Genomic DNA, 10,236 nt, shown 5'->3' with positions numbered 1-10,236 from the left:
CCCTGGTGAATTTCCCTTTTTTCTCAAATAATGACCTTGATTGTAGTTTTAGAAAATCTGATTCTTAAATGGTACTAAATTAGAAGTATCATCTTGATCAGATGAATTCATTCTTACACTGAGACAGAAATGTAATTTTCTTGGCTTTTCTTTCTGTTCACAAACAATATTGATCGAAAATTGATAGGAAAGTAATTAGAGACGATTCATATTTGTTGAGCCATTGGTATTTCCTAGTGCGGAACGTTAGTAAACTATCGTGTAAATGCAATTATTGTGAAAAATATTTTTTATAAAGCTCGGTATGATTTAACTGAGTAATAAATTGAATTATCATTAGTCGTAATGGCTGTTGTTCATATGAACCTTTAGATATAGACAAGAATAACGTATTTAGATAATGTATTTTGTCATATAATATAATATACATCCCTGTGTCACAGACCCACTCGGACCCGAACCCTGCTGGAAGATTCGGCCAAGATCTCGTCCCCGGTGGAGAGAATATCCTACAATTTCATCCCCACAGGGGAATTGACTTTGATTCCTTCCCCCATTCAAAATTAAATGTAAAAAATTGCACTCCAAACCCATCCCCACTGGATATTTTAAGTTCGAGAACAATATAATTTTTATTCCCATTGTGCTTTCAATTGTGCTTTCAATAGAAAATTTTATCCCCGCTGTAAGAAAAAGTTTCACCGGGGCTGTGAGACAGGGGTGTTAATGTATATTTAGAGTATCTCAGTTTAAATCTCAGTTAAAACCGAGAGTTTTCGTGATATAATCGAGATAAGATCATAAGTCTGATGAAGAACATGCCCAGCCGGCACACAACGTCAAAACAACGTCCATTAGATATTCATAACGTCCAAATAACGTTATTTAAACGTTAAAACAAGGTTGTGTGCCAGCTGGGTGATAACTCAAGATCGTATAAAATCACATAAAATCGCATAAATCACATAAAACCGCATAAAATCCTCGGACGAATTCACGTTATTAGAATATCGAGAGCAATATCGTAATTCGAAAATCATATTGGTAAAAATAAAAATCATATCAGTTGAGTATGGAATCGTTTATCAGTAAAGTAAAAATCATATCAATTGAGTTATTGAGTTGGATCATAGTATAAGAAAGCCGCGGCTGGAATGTGTACCGCATTGTCTTTTCAGTTAATTGCTGTTCCATCTCTGTCTCCGAGCTTTATAAGAACATCAAGATGCTCAGTTTATTATTGGTAGATAGTTTTTGAAATTCTTCTCCTATTCTCCTTCACAAAAAGTTTTTTTATTGCTAGATATCTTTGAATCTGTACCCAATAGAACACTTGAACTAATTTTGGACATATATGTAAAGGGTATTTTGTGGAAACAACAGTTTTTCGCCAAAATTGAAATTATAAGAACTATATTCAAGATGACAACTTTCCTGTCGTCAGTTTGAATGATAAATTTTGAAAGTGCTGGCTTGAAATTTTCACAGCATTTTTATCTTGATGTACTTTTTCATTGATTTCTAAAACGATTTCACTAAAATATTGTGAAGGCATTCGAGGCACTTTATTAATTTTTGAGTTCTTTCGGCCCAGCCATTTTGTGCTTATTTAAATTTCTCATTGTTGATCTTTCCTTTACAATGATTTTATAACACAAGTGTATTATCAAGGGCATATCATCAATGTCTAAAACGCACTGATAAGTAAGTATTAACCACAAACCAATAAAATTTAACATTAAAGATGCTACATTACTGGGGGGGGTACGGTATTTTGGAATTACAGAAATCGACCCTTTTTTCTTCGGAATTTCGGAAATCGGGCAAAATTCCTTCGGTATTTCGGAATTCTAAAATTGTTTCGGTATCGGAAATCCATGAAATTTTGCTTCGAAATTTCGGTATTATAAGGTTTTTATCCTCCTTTTTCGGAATTTACACATGAAAAGTCAAATTTGATAAAAAATTTGTCAAAAAAAGGAAAATGCCCAGAAAATTGGTATCGGCAGTGCAACTGCAAGCCTTTTTTTACGGAATTCGGAAATTTTGGCAAAATTTTTTGGTATTTCGGAAATCGCAGACCCCGTACGCCCCCCCTATTACTGACTTCTTGATGAACAGATAGTCATCAAATATGACAGAGATAGAACAACAGAAATTTAGATGTTGTCATTCCAGCCGCGGCTTTTTTATACTATGGTTGGATGAGCAAAATCATGGGAGAAATTTGTAAAATCGTGCGACTTTTTTAGTCAAAGCACTTGTTATACATTTTTGGAAAGTTAAAGGGTAGGGGAATCAAAATAATGGTGCCAAATTTTTTTTCTCGGACATTTTTGTGTGTTTTTCGGATTTCTATTTCTATCCATTTATTTGCATAAACCAAAAAAAAGTTAACATCGCAAATATCGGGCAAATAAATATGACGGTCTCAATCAAAAATCATAGAGTCGAAATTTAATGAAAATTTTAGCTTGAGAAAATAGAGACATGTTGTAATTTTTCCTTGCACTTTTGTATTTGGACAACATGGATTTAGCATATGCAGATTCGATAACGTTTGGTAAAGTTGTAGCATGTGATTTTAGTTCGGGATTAACAACGCTATTAATACAACTCCAGACCCCTTTGTCCCCTGTAAAGAAAATATAATATATTAACTCTCATACCTGTTTTTGGAAAAAAGTATGATAAGTGTATGTCGTGTGAGACCAAGGAACGTGTAGGGAAAAATAAAAGTTGTGTTGCTTAGCTACAATAGTATATTTATATCTAATCGAAATTGATAAGTAGAGTTACGTAATGATTAAAATTTGGCGAGATTAAAAATACACACTTATTGCATAACATGATAAAGCATTATTCTCTTTTTTTTGCTTACGTGTGCATGTATTTGCAAAGAAATGAATGTCCTCTCACAGTGAGTCGACAATATCAAGCTTTTTATATTTAGCTTTTTTTCAATCTAAATCAGTCAATTACAATTTAGTAGTTCCGTCGTGATAATTATCTGCGGATATCCTTATCTGCATATTTCTTTTTTTCCTCGAGATATGCGGGCTTTCAGATCAATGATACGACATTTATTAGCTGAGTCAGCGAAACTTTACACCCAAGTATCTAGCCCGTTTTCGTTACTTTTTATGATCTTTCAGATAAAAGAAAGTCGTCCTTTATTTCTGAAAACTATTTCTGGCTCTGGTCATACAGGGTGTCCCTAATAAAAGTATCGAGTTTGAACATGCGATTGAGTAGAAAGTTTTAAGTGTGTATTCACAAAATTGTATTTTAAGCTCTCCCTCTTTTTATTGATTAATTTATACGTTGTAACTACCTTTTGTAATGAGCCTATGTGATGGAGAACGTTCTTATATTTTAGCGATAACACACACAAACTTTTTTACTCAATCGCATGTTCAAACTCGATACTTTTATTAGGGACACCCTGTAGTGAAAAATCAATTTCAGAATTTGAAGATAAAACCTTATGTTTTCGCTTCTTTGTGACATGTTTAAGAACAAACCGCTTTTGAAAAAATTAATTTAAGTAATTACATCATGAGTAATTAAGGAATAAGTGTGGCATGGACCTTAATAAAACGTCATAACGACGCTATTCATATACTTTTCACAAAAAAGCCTAATCTCCTTGTGGAAATCATTTTATTGTTTCAACTCTTTTTAAGTTAATGACAAATAATTTCTTTATTGCCCCGCAGGGGCTTTTGTTGCTTCACGTAGCGGACCTGCTCGCCAGAAAAATATTCAGATTCATGTTTCGTCAGATTTTTTTCGTGATATTTTTTTTAACTTTCGTGCATTTTACACAGAGCATTTGTGAAAGCGAGAAATCGAAAGTTCCGTCTGCACTGCCAGTCCACGCAGCTAAGCTTTCACAAACAACAAACCAAACAGCACACAACATTTTTGCTTGGTTAATATCTTTTTAACGTAGTTGCTCAACTGGAGTTACTTGAGGGATATTGTTTGCTACTGAATGAATCACTATCAAACTACTGATATTCGATCAAACCTTATACGATTGTCAGAATGGATGATGGACATCTTCAATGTAATGACAGACAGTAGAGTAGTGTCTTACACACAGTGTTATGCGCTGCTCTACCGAAACACTACTGATATTATAAAGGCATAGACAAAAGGGAAATTTACCGTTAATTCATATTGTTTACCTATATCATTTTGAAGGAAATTAAATTGAAATTTTTGGTGGGAAGACAAAACCCACAGAGTATACCCTATATGGATGATATTGCATATGCGCCAAAGTAATTTTTCAAAGAGTAAGCCTTGCGCCAAAACGTGCCAAAAACTGGTATCAAAATTGAGTAGCTTACAGAAGGTTTAGTGAGCGAGACATGCCAATGAGATTATACTATGACTAACATGAACTGATTCATTCTTGTGGACATTTGCAGCACAGTGTATACAGCAAAAAATGGTTGAGCATGGGGAGCAGCGAGCAGAAAAATGTAAACAGAATCAGAAAAAAAGCTGAAAAACAATGGATTATGGAGTATTTGATGCTATTTTGTAAATAATTCTTTACGCCAATATTGAATTGAAACTTTAGCAAACTTTGAAAATGCTGTTTATGTCACTGCTGTGTCAGAAGGGTACTTCGATAAGTATGTACGCCGAAGATTTTCAGCCTCATATTATGAACAGATTCGAACACTATCTCTACTAATACCACCACTGCACACTGTATTGTGTTGATGTTGAATGCAGGAGCATACTTTGCTCAAATCAAAACCGAACAAATTTTTTGACTTTTTAGAACCAGACGTCAAGTAAAATACAAACACAATGTTGTACCTACCTGTGAAGTGAAAAGTTTTTAACCATGTTGACGGTGGTATGGATTGAAGACAAGATGAATCTGTTTTTATAGGAGTGAAACAAACACACTTGTTGAAATACAAACTTTGGCACTACTTTAATTGGATCAATTTATATTTTGCAGGAATTACCTTAAGAGTATGAATCTATGCGAGGACAAATTAATGCAGGATTTTAATTAATTAGGCCCCACATAATTTGCATTATTTAAATTTGGCAATTCACATTGATTAATTTCGCATAATAATTTATTCTACCATTAATTTATACTCACGATTGGGCATCCACTATCCACAAAATTTAAGCTTTTTGCAATAAGGAATTATTTTCGTGTTTTCCCACGTTAAGTAATTTTCAAAAAGCGATGAAATAAGTTTTGGTATTTTTATGTATTAACAGTCATTTTGTTGAAGAATCTCCGCTTTCTTGCTTGCCAGGGAAGTGGAAGTGGATTACAGCAATAGAAAAAATTGTGTACAGTGGCGGATTAGATGATGTTTTAATATTTTCATGGTGACTAATTTTCGCTGAAGGCACCTTTTCAGATTTTCTTAGGATTTTATTTTGATTATAGTCTTTCGTAAATAAGAACAAAGGCAAATCGGGGAAATTTTTAATCCCTGAAAATTAATACCTTTATTAAAAGTATCTGATTCAACTGCCAATTTTGAGAGCATATCTTTAGAGCAAATTCTTATCTTTAGTAACCACGAAGAAATTTTTTTCTAACTAAAAACTTTTTGCAGAAACACGTATAAAGATTGTTAAATTTTTTCAGATAGTTTTCAGTAACCTTTATGATACAAATAAATTATATCTACAGTATCCCACCAGTCCAAAGTTACTTACTTTTTAAATATCAAATCAAATGACTGAAATTGTATTCAATTTCATGGAATTCGCCTGCTTTAATCTGCATTATGTATTCTTTATGGGAGGGAAGCACTTTCAGTTTCACAGTACACATTCTTATGTTTGGGTTTTCAAAAGTGTTTTTTTATCTGGTGATTGAATAGAAAATCAACTTTGATACCATTCTAGTTCATGTTGCGAAATCTTTGGTTTTAGGTCACTTTGCATCAGAAAGTGTAGATTTAACATGTTTTTTTTTTGATTGACACTTTCGTTATGTATGGATCTTACTGAGAAAATTTTAACCGCATCGGCTCGTGTTTCTTAGCTTTAAACAGCTCTAGTAACATTGAGCACTTTTTATGAAGACTCACTTCACCAATCTATAGTCTGATTATGATTCCCTTGCTCTCTTCATGGCTAAGTTCCTCTGGGCTAATATCTGCTATCGGCGGGGCATTCATAGCGACAGCTAATTGCTAGTTTAGATTTTCTCGGAAAATTTTCTCTTTGGCTACATCCCAAGTTATTAGCTGTTTTCGTATGGAAATTTAGTGGAGAAAATCACCAGAAATGAGGTTTTTTGGAGATTTTAAAGGAAAGATACTTCCACAAAAATTTTCCGAAATTGTATTTTTAGATACTAAATAAATACATCACCTGAACCAAAAGAAAATCCAAAATGTTTGATTTTTACCGAGATTAGGGCTTTGAAAGGTGAAATACTCTTCTTCGAAAAACTCTTCGTTTTCTTCTTCATTTATTTTTTTCATTTCAATTTTTCGATTTTTAAATTCTAAAAAGGTAGGTTTAACAGGACATATAAAAAAACTTATACATTAATCTTTTTAAAGTGCAGAAATTGCCATTTAAAGTTGGTGTAAAATCGAAAAATTGGGTATGTCCAGAGCCCTTAAATCTTGATTTTATCAGCGGAATACACGTTTTTTATAAGAACAAACTATATAAGAACGTAAGGCTTCTATGGGCGAATTACTAAGAACAAGTTAAGATTATTTTATAGCTTCGCAGACTCTAAAACACCAGATTTCTTATAAAAATGGACAAAAACACTCAAAACGGTGTAAATAAGAACCTGTTAACATTTTTAGGCTTAAAACTCAAAAAGTTAAGAACATCCAAAGGCTTCAAAAATTTTGGATTTTCTTATGATAAAAAACGTGTATTATTCGCGAGTATTTTTAATCCAGGGTTTTCTCAAACTCTGGTTAATCATAAAAGAAACATGACATATTATTTTTCGATTTTGGAGAAGGTTGGCTCTCTGACTATGCCCTCATTTGAAAAATCTTAAGAACATTTATGTACATAGTATAGGTCAGCCGAGGAGTGCATTACTCGATACCCCGAGCCCGATTGGGACGGCTAGTGATATATGGGCCAGTTATCAAAAGAATGTTTTTATCTTTTTAATAACCATTCGATTTTTTTTCGAATGTTTTGTTGTTGATTTCATCAAAATAGAGCAGTGTATAAGAATACACCGTTTAGGAGTCTCGCTATTTCACGGTACTCCATTGCAGAGGCCCGGTAAAAATGGTAGGTAAAAATGCGCACTTTAGTACTGTGAAAGGTTAGAGGAATGTAAACATTGTGAATTTTTTTCTCTTCTTTAAAGAGAATGATTTAGATATTTGAACATGATATCAATGATAATCTTATAAGTCTCTCCTGAAAATTTCACAAAAATTCATCAAGAGGAAAAGAAGTTATGATTAAAAGGAGTTCTTTACCTACCGTTTTTCTGCTATGTTTCCTTATGAGAACCAGATGTTTACCTACCGTTTTTTTGCGGAGGAGAGTGAATTTTCCGTGATCGCTAAAATCAAAACAATGGAAAATTGGATTGACGCGTGCGCAGTCGACACTCCTAAACGGTGTATTGCGGTCTTCCTGGACCTGAGCAGCTGTTGGGGTTCCGCGGGGTTTACATTGTATATTTACGAGTAGCGCACCGCGCTGAATCTAAAAATAGGTTTTATTTTTGACATAATCATTACTCTCGATGTGTTTATACGAGTTCTAATCCCTTCAACCTTTGTGTTAATCTCTTTTGCACGTTAATTGCATCATTTGACAAAATATATATATAACAGCTTGCACGTATTATTAATTAAACCGCGTTGAATTGTGGGATTGCAACTCGTACAAATGTCAAAAAAAGTGAAAAGTAGTATTTATAACGTATATGCGTTGCGGAGCGCTATTGATTACGAATCTATTTCAACTCGCAATTTCTAGTGCGTGACCCTATGAATATTTTGCTTGCAACTTGCAAATCGAGTTACTTGCCTGAATAGCTACGCAATTCAACTCGTCTTGAGATTTGAAAACGTCCATTAATTACCCTATTAAAATTCACTATTCTTATGAGAAAATTGATACAGGCTGCGTTTAGACCAGCTTGGCATTTGTAATTGCTTGCAGTATTCTTTTGAATTCTATTGTTCCGCCAAATTGTTCGGTTTGTCAAATGCCTAATGATGCCAGCGTGTTGGCATTTCGTTGGCATTTGAAATGCCATTTTGAGCGAAGGGAACCCCTTTTCTGGCATTTCATTTCAAAACAAACAAAGGAACCAAAACAAAGAGAAAAAATGACATTTTTGATTTTTTAAAGTATTTGCACGTTTTTTATTCAGTTCTTTCTATAGATTGTAAAATTTACAAGATTTGCCATAGCCTAGCCCTACGGCAAAAAGTTTCAGTCTTAATGACTGCAATTTTTGAGAAATTCCATGCTTTTCATTGTTTGATCTGTCAAAGTTGAACTTGAGGGAATCACCTTTTCAGTAATGTCTCTAAAAAGACGATTCCTTAAATGCCATGACAGAAAATACAATGGAAAAGCTATTAAAATCAAATCCCTCATGAGAAAATGCCAAAATACAAATGCCAGTTGGTCTAAACGGAGCCTCTGTATGAAAGGAGAATAAAATCTACCGCGATCAAGACATCAATCCCCTAAGGGCTTTCTTTTTGTTCAATCATCATGACAATTCTCATGATGACGTTAAGTTATTCAGAATCAGATATCTCGTGACAATTAATACGACACAGAGAGAAACTTTCATAAACATTGCAAATTTAGTGAAGTATCGTGTTTGCTTTTTTGACTTGCTTTGCAATGTGTTCTTCAAATGTAAGTTCTGAGTCAATGAGGATTCCAAGATCTTTTTCTTCCAAGACGTGTTCCAATTGGCTTCTCTAGGGAATATGGATGAGCATGTTTGATGTTACCAAACTTTCCTAGCGTCAGAACGTGTCTTTCGACCATTCTACAATGGGGGGAGGGGGCGTACGGGGTTTGCGATCTCCGAAATACCGAATGATTTTGCCTAAATTTCCGAAATTCCGTAAAAAAATACTTCCAATTCCGATACCATTTTTTGGGTATTTTTCCTCGTTTTGACTAATTTTTCATCAAATTTGATTTTTCATGTATGAATTCCGAAAAAAGGGAATCAAAACTTCATAATTCCGAAATTTCGAAGCAAAAATTCATGGATTTCCGATAACGAAGCAATTTCAGAATTCCGAAATACCGAAGGAATTTTCCCTGATTTCCGAAGTTCCGAGGAAAAAAGGGTCGATTTCCGCAATTCCGAAAAACCGTACGCAACCCCACTACAATTTGAAGCATAAAAAGGTATTTACGAGATATCTTCCAACTATCTAACAATCTTCCAATATTTTCAAAAACTAATTCAAGTTACCCTTAAAATAAAGTTAGATAGTATCAACAATGCCATCTTTATCATCCTAAGCGCTTTTGATGCGCAAGCTAAACCGGCGTTTGCGACGACTGGAACCGTTACAAGAAAGGGAAAATTCACGTTACTCACTGACACAAAATACTGCGCAGATTCACGCGTTCACGTAATCAAAAAAGTAGACTTTCACGTTCACGCAAGTTTGAAACTATTCACGCATTTACGTATTCACGCACTTTTTTTTTCGATTTTCACGCACTTTACGCAAAACTTTTTTTGAAAAAACGAGCGAAGATTATGTGTCGACCGAAAATCAGCGAACCTTTTTCAAAATGGTAGATGTTTGCAGCGGCAGCGGTGGTGTATAAGACATGTGGTACAGTATGGAGGCAAGCAAAAGTTGAACTTTTCAGTCAAAGACATGTGGTACAGTATGGAGGCAAGCAAAAGTTGAACTTTTCAGTCCTTTTTCCAATTCAAGTCTATTTCTATTTGGTTGAGTTTCAGGAGGCTTTGAGGCCTATTTTCGCAACTATAGACGCTTTCAATGAGCGCCCCGTCAGCACCTCAGAGCACCTTGGACTGACACTACCCAATCAATTCCCCTCACATGGCATGGATTGACCAAGGCAAAGGTTCATTCACTTGCCAAGTGAACCGCTACGAGTGGGAATCTAACCTCAGTCGCTCAGGTCCAAGTCTTTTTACTGTATATACTCGTTCTAGTCGCGCGGCTGAGGTCGAAAAACGTTTCATTTCGTGATACATCTTTTAGTAGCAACTCCAGA

This window comes from Clytia hemisphaerica, unplaced genomic scaffold (assembly GCF_902728285.1).
Source record: "Clytia hemisphaerica strain Z4C2 unplaced genomic scaffold, Clytia hemisphaerica genome assembly, whole genome shotgun sequence".
Classification (NCBI taxonomy): domain Eukaryota; kingdom Metazoa; phylum Cnidaria; class Hydrozoa; order Leptothecata; family Clytiidae; genus Clytia; species Clytia hemisphaerica.
Note: the sequence above shows the minus strand (reverse complement) of the source record.